This window comes from Nannospalax galili, unplaced genomic scaffold (genome assembly GCF_000622305.1).
Source record: "Nannospalax galili isolate Female #2095 unplaced genomic scaffold, S.galili_v1.0 scaffold1025, whole genome shotgun sequence".
In the NCBI taxonomy this organism is placed as follows: Eukaryota; Metazoa; Chordata; class Mammalia; order Rodentia; family Spalacidae; genus Nannospalax; species Nannospalax galili.
This window is the reverse complement of record NW_008353598.1, coordinates 2721502-2736232: the sequence shown is the minus strand read 5'-3', so window position 1 is coordinate 2736232 and position 14731 is coordinate 2721502. Positions and strand designations below refer to the sequence as shown.

At 38.0% G+C, this 14731-nt stretch overlaps 1 pseudogene; it reads right to left on the bottom strand.

Moving 5' to 3' along the window:
• Nucleotides 1-1353: 1353 nt before the first annotated feature.
• LOC115067315 lies at nt 1354-14064 on the bottom strand (annotated as a pseudogene).
• Between the last annotated feature and the right edge of the window lie 667 nt (nt 14065-14731).

Here is a 14731-nt window from a genome sequence, read left to right as displayed (position 1 = left end):
AGAGTACAACTTGACTGTTAGTGTTTTGATGACTCATTTTTAGGAGAGCTATACAAAGATGCAAAAGGGAGAGAATCAAATACAATTTGCTTTTGAATCCAATGATTTGAAAGGCATTGTGATGGTTTGAATGAGAAGCGTCTCCCATAGGCTACTGTATTTGAATACTTTGTCCCCGGTTGCTGGTGCTGTTTGGGTGAGGTCATGGAACCCTTAGGAGATGTGCGCATGCTGGAGGAAGCATTTCACTGGGGGTGGGCTTTGAGTGCATAGCCGAGTCCCACTTCCAGTTACTCTCTCAACTTCATGTTGTTGTTGAAGATATGATCTCTCAGTTTCCTGCCTTTGCTGCCATACCTGCTGCTGGCTGCCATACCTTCCCATCATGATGGTTTTGTATTTCTCTGGAATAATAAGCCCAAATAAATACTTTCTTCTCTAAGTTGCCCTTAGTCATAGTATCTTTTCAAAGCATCACTTTTTGAATTTAGGTTCCAGCAAGGGAAAACATGCAAATTCCCTAAGTGCTCCAGACACACAGGGAAGAAGGCAGAGCCCTAAGAAATTAATCATTTCACTTCGCACAGTAATATAGGCATGGAGAGTGAAATCAAACAATAGTCATCTTTGGTTGGTCTTTTTCCACGGGACTTGTGTTATGCTATACTGAGCATCTTTCCCACCTTAACTTATTGAATCCTTACTGACTCCGTGAAGGAGGTAGTGTGATCATTAGGTTAGGAAACCAATCAAAGCATAGGGAAGTTGGTTAATTAGCTTAAATACACATAAATTGTGTAGAAACTTAAAACATTTTTTTTTTCACATCAGAGAATGTTTTGAAACACAGCTAGGTGCCAGCACTGATGAGAAGCAGCACTCTGCCTTCCAGCCCAATGGCCTAGGTAGGTCTAGGAGGAGGGTGGCTTCATTCAAGGAATGAAGGGGAAACCTCACAAGGCAACACTCTATTAATGGCTACTATATGACTGGAAAACAGGGCTGCTCCACCGATGCATGAACAGGTCAACTCCTTTATAAATAAACATCCAGTGAAGAAAAAAGGGTAATCTACCATTCTTATACACAGAGCACTCTAGGGCAATAGGCCGGAGAGTCGATGGCTGGCATCCTCACTGGTCGGGGCAGGATGGGAAATGAGTGGACCCAGATGTCTTTCATACTGTGTGGCAGAGGTCAGGCAGGGTCAACAGACAATGGGTATTAGGACACTGTGCATTTACAAGACCAACTATGGGGGGGCATCAGTAGGTGGGTGTATGTCAGGCTGTTCAGGATTAAGGAGGGATGGTCTCTTCACTGTATTCTGTGGCTGGTGAGCTCAGAAAAGGGCTACTTTGTTGGGAGGATAAGAGCTATGATGAGACCATAGAGGCCCAGCACCTCCAAAAAGATGAGGGTCAGGATCATGCCCACAAACAGTTGTGGCTGCTGGGCAGTGGCCCACATGCCTATCACCCATAATGGCAACAGCAAAGCTGGCTTCCAGGCCACTCAGCCCCAGACTCAGGCCAGCATTTAGTTAGAGTACATTCCTATAGAAGATGCCATCAGTCGGGGAACTGGTGATAAGGACTGCCACCGCCAGGCCATAGCTGGCGATGATGCAGGTCATAACCACTGGAGTGTTAGACTTCGTGATCAGCTGGCCACATGAAGATCATGGCAGATGAGGTGCCCAGGATGCTGAAAAACGAAGCTTTCTCGGAGCTGGTCTTGGTCTCTGTCCTGTGAGTGGGTAAGGGACAAGCTTGGCAATATTGCCCGGGTTAGGAGAGCTGGTGAATAGGTAAGCGAGCAAAGAGACTGGAAGGGGAGGCTGTAAAGGAAAACTATTTTTTTAAGTGAGAAAATATTTTATATTTGTTTAAGAAAAGGTTCTTGGAAAGTTATATGGGAAAGCATGGTTTCAAAGTTAAAGGACCGTTTTTATAGGAGGCAGGTGATGGCATTAGAGAAATTAGAAGATTCAAGAGTAGACATCATGGAATAGAACATACAAGGTGAAAAGACTCAAAGTTATGGCCGGTCGCAAAGTAAGGACGTGGCTTAACAAAGGTAGTCAGAGATAATGTGAGAGGAAGGCTAGGTTGGAGGTGGCAAACAGGATCTGGCTCCAGAAGGCCAGTGTCTTTCAGGGAAGAAATGAAGGGCATCACGTACAGCAAAGAGGAAGAATCATTCAGAAGAATTGAAAATGTTCTTCAGCAACTAACCCCTGTCCAATATTCATGTAAGTTAGATTTCCATGAGAAATCCAGCCTCCTGGAATGTGAAACAGGCATACCTTGTATTGGAATTGATGAAGGGAAACCAAATATTTAGGAATGTGACTTTGTATGACACGCTATGAATTGAGATACTGGTGGAAACCTGTGGGCCTTTAACTTTTATACCTGGCAGCTCATTTAAAGACAACATTTATTTCCTGCCCCATGCCTTACAAGTTTCTCAGAAATGTAGTTAGAAAGTCATAAATGACCAAGACATTATTTCTTTCAATTTGGAAACAGTAAATGGCATTTTTTTAAATAAGAGGTGAATAAACATATTCTTTCACATTTTCAAAGACTAGTGTGCATTTAACCTGAGCTTTAACTGAACCTGCTGAAAGTTTCTTCCTTAGTTGTGTTTGTTCTTTGATCATTTCAGAAATGAAACTTAGTGGATGTTTGCAATTAAAAACATAAAGATGTAAAGAATTTGAAAGATGATACTAAATTCAAAATAATGCAAAATCCAGTGTTTGAAGTATACTTTCATGTAACACTATCTCTTTCTCCTTGTTTTGTTTTAAAGATTTATGCTATCAGTTTCTAATACATGTCATGAATATTACCTAATATGTGCTAGCTACATAAGTGGAAGAAAGAATCATTTTCAATATATGCCCTAAAATGAGGAGATTTCATTAAAAGGGGTAACTGGCATTTATAGAGTTTTAGAAAAGTTTAATTACTGATAATTTTAACTTTTCCCAATCTTGATCTTTTTAGGGCTCATGCTGTGGATGACTGCACTATTTTTAGGTCAAACAAGATAAACAGATTAAAAAAAATACCTAAAAAAGAGAGAGAGTTGTAGGACTTAGTATACCTGAATTAGACTTGTAATTAATTCACAAAAAACTTACTACCAAAGACATCTTAAAACAAATTCAATTCTTTCAGAGTTCTGTAAACACAAAACCTGATTGGCCCTCAACATTCTTAAATAGACTTTTAATGCATTTATATATGCAGTCTCGAGGTATGTTAGTTACTTTTCTGTTGCTGTGATAAAACACTGTGATCAAGGGAACTTATAGAATGAAGAGTTTATTTGGCTTATGATTCCAGAGGGAAGAGGGTCCATAATGGTGGCAGATGTTGGATATCATATTTTTGAGCTAAAGAGATGAGCCAGTGGTTAAGATCATGGCTACTTTTGCAGAGGACCAGAGCAGAAAGTTGAGTTATGACATCTTCAAGCAGGCAGAAGAAGCAGAGAGCAACTAGAAATCTGGCAAGGTTTAAGAACTCTTAAGGGCTGCCCCCAGTGACATGCTTCCTCCGGCATCTAAGACCGCCTAAAATAGTGCTACCAACTGGGGACAAAAATGCCCAAATAGTTGGAGCTTGGTGGACAGTCTCTTTCAAACCACCACACAGTACAAAAAACTTACTACCAAAGACATCTTAAAACAAATTCAATTCTTTCAGAGTTCTGTAAACACAAAACCTGATTGGCCCTCAACATTCTTAAATAGACTTTTAATGCATTTATATATGCAGTCTCGAGGTATGTTAGTTACTTTTCTGTTGCTGTGATAAAACACTGTGACCAAGGGAACTTATAGAATGAAGAGTTTATTTGGCTTATGATTCCAGAGGGAAGAGGGTCCATAATGGTGGCAGATGTTGGATATCATATTTTTGAGCTAAAGAGATGAGCCAGTGGTTAAGATCATGGCTACTTTTGCAGAGGACCAGAGCAGAAAGTTGAGTTATGACATCTTCAAGCAGGCAGAAGAAGCAGAGAGCAACTAGAAATCTGGCAAGGTTTAAGAACTCTTAAGGGCTGCCCCAGTGACATGCTTCCTCCGGCATGGCCACACCTCCTAAAGCCTCCCAAACAGCGCCAACAACTGGGGACAAAATGCCCAAATACTTGTAGCCTATGGAGAAATTTTCATTCAAACTACCACATAAGGTATATTTCAAATGCACTTGTATGTGGGTTCTCAAGTGAAGCACTGTATGTGACTGAGAATTGGAACAGACTTGGAGGCTCAATGTAGATTCTGAAGCATGACGGAGACAGATTTGTTTTCTATCCGTCTTTTGATTGAAATGCTAGCTTATTGTATATATACTATGAAATATCTCACACAGGTAAATGAGGCTGTAAAATTAATAATAATAGATGACATATTAACTATGTTACATGGTTCACAATTGTTAGCTAATTTAATTCTAGAACATTCCATAAGCTGATACTATTGTCTTTCATACATAACGAGGAAATTGAGGCAGAGGCAGGTTTCATAGCTCACTGATGAGATTATCGAAACATTCTTACTTATTGATGGGACTTCTGGAACTTGGAGATGACAATAAGCCCATGTGTGGTGGCCTGGATTACAGTTCATGCTTTGCTTCTTACATTTGTCATAAATTCCTACTTCTAATGGTATTGCATTTAATTGTATGATTGTATTTGGTCAACCCCACACTAACAGACATTTATGAAAGGAGCATGTTTCAATGATCCATGGTCCCTTTTTCTGGATTCAGTACTCTTTTTATTAACTGGGAAAATGACAAAGAGGCTGTAACAAAATTTCAACATTAAATGCTCATCTTTTAAGAAACATTGTGTATACTTTATACATCATATTCTAAGTGAAGACACAAGTTTAACTAGCAGTAATTACCACTATACATAATAATGTATATAATTTTATGACATGATTTTCCACTTATAAAGATTTTACTCATTTTTGTTTAATAATTGCAGGTTTTAATAACTGATATATTAAATGAATTAATCATGATTAGCAATTTGATTATTTCCTGAGAATATTTTATAGTTTATACTGACTAAAATTAGTGATTTAAAGAGTAGAAAGACATTTTAGCTCACGTTGCCAAGAAGGTTTTAAACCTTTAGGTTGTCACTACTAATGAATGTATGGAAGTCATTTTATTCCATTGCTATTTTCATGTAAAATTTTTCATGAAAATGTCCCAGTGGTTAAGAGCATGGCTGCTCTTGCAGAGGACCTAGGTTTGGTTCTCAGCATGCACATGGCAGCTAACAACTTTCCATAAGTCACGTTCCAGGGCATCCAAAGCCCTCCTCTAACCTCTGCAGGCATTGCAAGACACGGGTCCACTAATATACATGCAGACAATATACTCTTACACATAAAATAAAAATAATAAATAAAATAGTTTTATAAAATGTTGTATTTATTATGTTTTCACTCTTTTGCATCACATTTTAAAGCTAATATTTAATTAAAGTGTGTTAATTCATTTTTTTTTCTCTTTTGGGGGTAGGGTCTCCCTGTAGCCCCAGCAGGCCTAGAATTCACCATGCAGACAAGGCTGACTGCCATCTCACAGAGATTTACCAGCATCTGCCTCCTGAGCATTAGGATTAAAATTATGCACCACCATGTCCATGTTAAACTGTGTTAATTCTTTTGCGAATTCAATGATCATATTTTTTTCACAATTGAACTAATTATTTTTTGGATTTTCAAAATTATTGAATAACCACATAATTAGAAGAAACATTTCATTACAACATCATTGACATATTCAATAAAAAATTTTTAGAGCTAAGGTGCAGCTCTCTCAAAATTGACTGTAAATTTTTAGGTTTACAATTGAATTAGTACAGTTATACAATATTGTACTCAGTATAAACCCTATATGACATAAAATTGAATCAGGTTTTAATCTTTAAAAATCATCTTCATTTCATTATTAAAATATTCTCTTTCATACAGAGAAACTCATTTTTAATGCAACTAACAGATGTTTGCACATGCGTCGCTAATCTCTATATATCTGATTATTACTAGTCACAATCAGTTACTTTCTCAGATCCTCGGCAACTGAGCATGGATATAAAGTTATCAGGTAGATTTCAATAGTAATATTTTCCACATCTACTAATTAACATGAAGCAAATTTTTATGCTTCTTCCTCAAATATTACTCATTTTTTATTATTGATTTTTTTGTGTATTTCATACAGAACATCCCAAACAATCTTATTCATCTATATACTCACATCCCAAGTGACACCCTCCCATGTCCATCCCCTGCTGCCTGGTGGAGCCAATATACTCTGTCATCCCTGTTACTGTCCACTGTGTTGTCAGTGTGTCCCCAGCCATTCTCCAGTGCTTATCCATTCTCTGAGTCTAGTCAGCCTATCTATAGTTCCTGGTTTTAGGAAGATCAGCTCTTCCTCACCTAGCAGCAAGCTGTTGCCAACATTCCTTTAGATAAGATCAGGGTCTGCTGTTCATTTTCCCAATTCTATGCTGGGTTACTGTCTTGGAGTCTCTTGGGCCACCCTGGCCAACAACTCAAAGGAAGGTATTCACTATCTGGCATTGTTTCTTGTTATGTAGCCTTTAGTTATACACATGGACTCTTAAAGAATTATATTGATCCCTTTAAACTTTGGTTATACTTTCCTTATGGGAGATGAAGACCGTGCTGTTGGCACAGATAAACCAATTTATTTTTAGTATTAAGGTCATTTGAGGATCTGTACCTCATGGGTAACATGGGCTTGAGAGGAGCCCCTGGCTCCTTTCTTTTACCAGTTCCATCTATGTGAAGGTAGGTCAAAGGTGCTACTTGACCATGTCTGGCTTCACTTGGAAGCATGGAAGAAATGTTTCCTTTGAGTTGACCCTCCTGTTTATAGAGTGGACACTGGTTCAAGTCCATCTGGTGGGGTCTCCATAGCCTCCTTGATCAAGTGGAGAGGTGACTCATCACAATTACAAGACATTTTGAGAGGTTCTCCCTAGTCCCCTGGAACTTAGTTGACCTTGGAGTGCAAGGAGCATAAACTGTCCTTTAAGTCCCTCTAACCAAATTAGTACAGGCCTCAAAGAATGCCTGTTAAACATTCAAAAAGTTTAGTTCCATCAGTCTGGTACTTTTAATTATCATGTGCTATGTAGATAAAGCTTGGGCAAAGACCAAAGGTTCTCAGATAAACCTTGACTAGACATATATAATATTCTTTGAGCTAGTTGTATGTATAATTTGTCAGTAGGTTGTTGCACTAATATGGGTCCCTCTGGTTTTTTAAAAACTAGCTAGGCCCTATTAATCTCTCACATTGTCTAACCCTTCCAAGATGGTTTCCCCATTTAAAGCGCTCCCATTTTTCCCCTTTCTCACTTAATAATAACTTTCTCCTATGGTCCTATCGCTCTTGAGCTCCTTCTTTCCCTTTATCCTCAAGATTCCTTGTATAACCCTCTCTCCCCCTCCCCTTAAAATAACCCAATTTTTATCCATATCTCCCTTATTAACACCTGTTTCCTACTGTTCTTCTCTTTCATATTCTTCTTTTCCTTTACTTCCCTGGTTCCTTTACATTATCTTGGTTCCTATAGTTATGTCTGGATACATACTCACTTATAAGGATTTGGTACTAGGATCCACATATGAGGGAGAACATCATACGTCATTTGTTTTTCTGAGTCTGTGTTACTTCACTTAGTAAAATAGTTTCTAGTTCAAACCATTTACATGAAAATTTCACGATTTCATCTTTCTTTACCGCTGAGTAAAGCTCCATCATTTAAATGAACCACATTTTCATTATCCACTCATCAGTTGAGGGACACTTAAGTTGCTTCCATCTCTTAGCTATTGTGAAAAGAGTAGCAACAAACATGTGTGTACAAGTGTCTCTGCAATAGGATGAGTCTTTATGCCAAGGAGTGGTACAACTGGGTCAAATGGTACGTTCATTTGTAGTTTTTTAAGCATTCTCCACACTGCTTTCCATAGGGGTGAATAAGTTTCAATCCCACCAGCAGTGGTTGAGCATTCCGATTTTCCCACATCTTCTCCAACATTTGGTATCTTTTGTTCTCTTGATCTTAGCCAGTCTGACTGGGGTAAGATGAAATCTTAAAGTGGTTTTAATTTGCATTTCCCCCTTACTAATGATGTTAAACACATTTTAAGATGCTTCTTAGCCATCTTTAATTCTTCTTTTGAGAACTCTGTGTTCACATCCTAAGCCCATCTTTTAATTGGGTTACTTCCTTTCTTGAATTTTTGTTTTTTGAGTTCATTATATGTTCTGGATATTAAACCTTTGTCAGATGTGTCGCTGATGAAGATTTTCTCCCATTCTGTGTGTTTTCTCTTCACTTCCTTGGTTGCTTCTTTTGATGTACAGAAGCTTTTTAGTTTAATGAGGTACCATTTGTTGATTTTTTTTATCTTATTTCTTCAGCAATACATGTTCAATTTAGAAAGTCCCTTCCTGCACTTATATCTTGTAGGTTATTGCCAGTGCTTTCTTCTAACAGTTTCAGAGTATCAGGCTTCACGTTAAGGTCTTTGATTCATTTTGTAGTTAACTTTTGTGCAAGATGAAAGACAGAGGTTTAGTTTCATTCTTCCACAGGTGGAGATCCAGTTTTGCCAGCACCATTTGCTGAACATGCTGTCTTTCCTCCAGTGAATGTTCTTGGCCCCTTTGTCAAATATCAGGTGGCAGAAATTGCATGTACTCATATTTGGGTCTTCAATTTTGATCCATTGATCTATGGGTCTATTTTTGTACCAGTACCATGTTGTTTGTATGACTATAGCTCTATAATACAGTTTAAAATCTGGTATAGTAATTCCCTCAGCATTGCTCTTGGTGCTCAGGATTAAATTGGCTATCCGAAGCCTTTTCTGCTTCCATATGAATCGGGATTTTTTTCCAATTCTGTAAAGACTTTCATTGGGGTTTTCAATTTTCTGTAAAGGAATATTGGCAACAGCTTGCTGCTAGATGAGGAAGAGCTGATCTTCCTAAAATAAGGAACTATAGATAGGCTGACTAGACTCAGTGAATGGATAAGCACTATTCCCCAGCTGGGGGCAGTGACAACACTGTGGACAGTAATAGGGATGACAGAGTATATGGGCTCCAGCAAGGCAGTGGGGGGGGGGCATGGGAGGTTGTCACTTGAGATGTGGATATATAGATGTATAACATTGTTTAGGATGTTCTGTATGAAATACACACACACACACAAAATCAATAATAAAAAATGAGTTATATTTGAGGAAGAAGCATAAAAATTTGCTTCATGTTAATTCGTAGATGTGAAAAACATTAACATTGAAATTGGCATTGCATTGAATCTATAAATGGCTTTTGGTAGGGTGGACATTTTCACAATATTAATTCTTCCAATCCATGAGCATGGGAGGTCCCTTCATCTTCTGTTCTTCCTCAATCTCTTTAAAAATTTAAAATTTTCATTGTAGAGCTCTTTAATGTCTTTGGTAAGGTTTATGCTAAGAATTTTTTGTTGTTGTTGTTTTTGCTGCTATTGTGAAAGGGAGTGTTTCCATGTACTCTTTCTCTGATTGCTTGTTATTTGTATATAGAAAGCCTACATACTTGTGTAGATTAACTTTGTAATCTGCCACATTACTGAAAGTGTTAATCATTTCCAGGAGTTTTCTGGTGGAATTTTTGGTGTCTCTTAGATATAATATCATATCGTATGCAAAAAGGGATAATTTGATGTCTTCTTTTCCAATTACTACTCCTTTAATTTCCTTCTCTTATCTTATTGTTCTTGCAAGAGTCTCAAGCCCTATGTTAAAAAGGAATGGAGATAGTGGACATCCTTGTCTGGTTCCTGATTTTAATGGGAATGCTTCCTGTTTTTCTCCATTTAGAATGATGTTAGCTGTGGGTTTGTTATATATAGTTTTAATTATGTTGAGGTATTATACCTCCAGTCCAATTCCCTCGATAACTTTGAATATAAATGCATGTTGAATTTTGTCAAAGGCCCTTTCTGCATCTATTGATTCGACCATGTGGTTCTTGTTTTTGAGTCCATTTATATGATTTATGACATTTATTGACTTATTTATACTGAACCATCTCTGCATCTCTGGGATAAAGTCTACTTGATCATGGTGGATGATCTTCTTGATATGTGTCTGTATGCGGTTTGCAAGTACTTTGTTGAGAATTTTTGCATCTATATTTATTAAGGCTATGGGTCTATAGTTTTCTTCTTTGGTTGTATCTTTACCCGGCTTTGGTATCAGAGTGATGCTGGCTTCATTAAAGGAATTTGGAAGTGCTCCCTCCATTTCTCTCCTTTTGAATAAATTAAGTAGTATTGGATATAGGTCTTCTTTAAATGTCTGGTAGAACTCTGCTGTAAATCCATCTGGTCCTGGGCTCTTTTTAGTTGGGAGGTTTTGTATTGCTGTTTCAATTTCCTTATGTGTTATAGGTCTGTTTAAACTTTTGATCTCTTCTTGGTTTAGTTTTGCTGGTTCCCATGCTTTTAGATACCCGTCCATTTCTTCTAGGTTTTCAAATTTGGTAGCATATATGTTTTTAAAGTATTCCCTAATAATGTTCCGGATCTTTTTGATGTCTGTTGTGATATTTCCCCTTTCATCTCTAATTTTGTTGATTTGGAGGTGCTCTTTCTTTCTTTTGGCTAACTGCGTTAGGGGTCTGTCAATCTTGTTTATCTTTTCAAGAACCAGCTCTTGGATTCATTGATTCTTTGCATCATTTACTTTGTTTCTATTTCATTAATTTCAGCTCTGACTTTGTTATTTCTTCTTGTCTGCTGGGTTTGGGTTTCATTTGTTCTTGCTTTTCAAGTGTCTTCATTGCAATGTTAAGTCATTTATTTGTGTTCTTTCTGATTTTTTAATGTAGGCACTTACAGCTATGAATTTCCTTCTAAAGACTGTTTCCAATGTGTCCCAGGGGTTTTGTTGTGTTGTATTGTCCTTTTCATTTAGTTCCAGGAGTACTTTTTTTTCTTTCTTAATATCTCCTTTGACCCATTCATCATTCAGGAGTGTGTTGTTTAATCCCCATGTGTTCATCTAGTTACTAGGTTTCTTCCATTGTTGATTTTAAGCCTTATTGCATTGTGGTCTGATAGAATGCATTTTATTATTTCAATCTTTCTGTATTTTTTGAGTCTTGTTTTGTTCCCCAGTATATGGTCGATTTGGGAGAAAGTTCCATGGGGAGCTGAAGAGAAAGTATATTCTTTGGTTCTTGGGTGAAATATTCTATAGATGTCTGTTAGGCCCATTTGATGTATGGTATTATTTAATTCAGATGTCTCTCTGTTCTCTGTCCTGTTGACATATCTAATGGAGTTATGGGGTATTGGAGTCCCCTACTATTAATGAGTTGGGATTAATCTGGGTCTTAAAGTCCTGTTGTACTGTTTTTATGAAGTTGGGTGCACCAGAGTTTGGTGAATACATGTTCATGATTGTAATATCTTCTTGATCGATTATATCTTTGATCAGAATGAAGTGGCACTCTTTATCACTTCTGATTAGTTTTAGCTTGAAGTCTACTTTGTAAGATATTAGAAGTGCAAGGCCTCCTTTGTTCTTAGTACCTTTCACTTGGTATCTTTTTTTCCATTCTTTCACTGTAAGGTAGTACCTGTCCTTGAAAGTGAGATGAGTTTCTTTCAGACAACAAAAAACTGGGTTTTGTTTCTTAATCCATTCAGCTAGTCTGTGTCTTTTAACTGGGGGAGTTCAGTCTATTGATATTTATTTAAAGTTATTAATGAAAAAGGTATACTGATTCCTGTCATTTTTATTTCTGTCTACATTCTTGGTGTAGCTGTGAATTTCCACAGTTATACCTTCATTAAATTTATTTCTATAACCCCTTGAGTATAGTCGTTCCTTTCTTCAGCTCTTTGTTTTGCTTCAAGTACTGTCTGAATGGCTGGTTTTGTGGACATGAATTCTTTCAGCCTATTTATGTCATGGAAGATTTTTCTTTCCTCTTCAACTATAATAGACATTTTGGCTGGATATAGTAATCTGGGTTGGCATCTGTCGTCATTTAGAACTGGGAATACTTTGGTCCAGGCTCTTCTGGCTTTCATAGTTTGCACTGAAAAGTCAGACCTAATTCTGATGGGTTTTCCTTTATATGTGACTTGTTCTTCTTTTGCAGCTTTCTGTACTTTCTCTTTATTCTGAATGTTTTGTGTTTTTACTATGATGTGCTGTGAATAGTTTCTTTTCTGGTCCTGTCTGTTTGGTGTTCTATATGCTTCTTGTATTTGTGTGGGCATGTCTTTCTTTAATTTTGGGAAATTTTCTTCCACGATTCTGTTGAAGGTCTGTTCTATGCCATTATCTTGGAATTCTTCCCCTTCCTGTATGCCTATGATTCTTAAGTTTGGTCTTTTTATGGTATCACTCAATTCCTGCATATTCCATTCTTGTGATTTCTTAAATTTTCATAATCTTTGCTTGAGTGGTCTAGTTCATCCACTTTATCTTCCGGTCTTGATACTCTGTTTTCCATTCGTTCATCCTATTGGTGAGGCTTTCTCCTGTCATTTCTAATTGGCTTACTGAGTGTTTCACTTCCTTCTTCATTTCAGCCCGAGTATTCTTCAATATTTCCAGCTCTTCTGAATTCATTCAACAGTTCATCCCTATCTTCTTTCAGTTCTTTGATTATTTTGTTTGTGTGTTCTTTAAATCCACTAAATTCTTTTATCATGTTTATAATTGTTCTTTTGAGTTCCACGTCTTGTGTTATCTCTAGGGAGATCTCATTGTACTCCTCTAGAGGACTTTTGGTACTTGGTGGGGATATATTATTTGGGTTTTTCATGTTATTATTTTTTTCAATGTGATTTTGACATGTGGGTTTCTTTTGTAGTTTCTGATTCTTGTTTGAGATCCAAGCCTTCCTTTGTTGAGTTTAAGTCCTCTTTTTGTAAACTTTGTGTACCTTTTTGGTTGTTTGGCATGAAAAGCTGGTTGGTCTAGGCTTCAAGTTTTCTCTTTTGATTTTATATTGGAAGGGCCAAATTCCTGCTCAGTAATTCCCAAAGAGGCCCAAGTCGATGAGGATTAGATGCTCTCAGGGTTTCTCCTAAGGTCTGGATCTCTCCAGGAAAGATGCTGGCCCCATGAAGCTGGGGGGCTGGGCCACCCAGAGATGCAAAAGTGAGGTGGGGATGAGAAGAGGCCCCAGGTCTCCCAGGGACTAGAGGGAGGAATTGGGTTGGTCTGGGTGCAGAGGTTCAAGAAACAGCAGGGAGTCTGTGACAAAAGGTTGGTCCCATGGTCTGTGGTGCCAAAACAAGAAATGTGTCAGTGACCCTTCAATGCTGAGGAGAGATGGGGTGGGGACCTGGAAGGGTGATTGAGGCTGGGGGAGTCAAGGTGCAGTGGGCACCACCAAACTTACCCAGGATAGTTGTGGCCCCATGAAGCTGGGGGGCTAGGCTGCCCAGAGTTGCAAAGGGAGAAGGGGATGGGAAGAGGCCACGTGGGCTCCTGGGGACTAGAGGGAGGAATTGGGTTGGTCTGGATGCAAAGGATCAGGAAGCAGTGGGGAGTCTGGGCCAAGAGGTCAGTCCAGAGGTCTGGGGTGCCAAGATAAGAAATCTGCCTGTGCCCCTGCTAGGAGGAGAGATGGGGTGGGGGAGCTGGAAGAGTTAATGAGGCTGGGGGACAAACTAATTTTTATTGTAATGACCTCTATGTTGTTTTTCTTAAAGGGAGGATTTTTAAAAAATATTTATTTTGTTGCTCTTACTTATGTGTATGTGTGTGTGTCTGTGTGAATGTATGACACATGTATACCTGAAGATGCCAGAAGAGGACATCTGATCCCTTGGAGCTAGAGTGAACTGCTCAGTGTGGATGCTGGGAATTAAACTAGGATGCTTTAGAAGAGTGTCTAGTGCTGCTAACTGCTGAGCCATCTCTCCAGGCTCAAAATGAAGATTTATATTGTTCATGCTTCTGGACTGTTCAGTCTATCATCATTTGGAGGGTGTGGCATAGCAGAGCAGTTCTCATCATGACTGGCTAGGAAGCAGAGAAAAGGGGAATGTTAAATGACTTTTAAACTTAAAAAAAAAACTCATTAGCAATTATCCTAAAATGTATTGAGGATTTTATTCCTTTAAGGAAGAAACTCTCCAGTATTTAAAAATATATTGTGTCTATCTTTAAAATATTTGGGAATGGAGTCATATTGTCTTACAGTGTGAGAGACGTGAAACAGCTTTTCTCCCTTCAAACCATAAATTGTGAGTAAACTACTTAGTACTTTTAAAAAATACCTTCCTTTCCTTCACAATGCTGTGATGTCTCATTTAGAATAAACATCATTGTTCTACAGGTGATCCCTTTTCCTTCTTTTTCTTAATAAGCAAAAGATTTATGTCAAAAATGAATTTTTGAGAAAGCATATATGCTTGGAGCAGGGCAGGTGAACTTACATAAGAGGCCTCATTTAGGGTACATGACATATTGTTACTATTATTATTATTATCATGAAGAGAAAATCCTTTTATTCATACCTCAAAATATCTAATCAATCCCAACCTACATTATGGAAAAAAAGTCAATGGATGATTTAGTCTTCTGAACTCATACTACTCTAGACCCCTAGATACATGC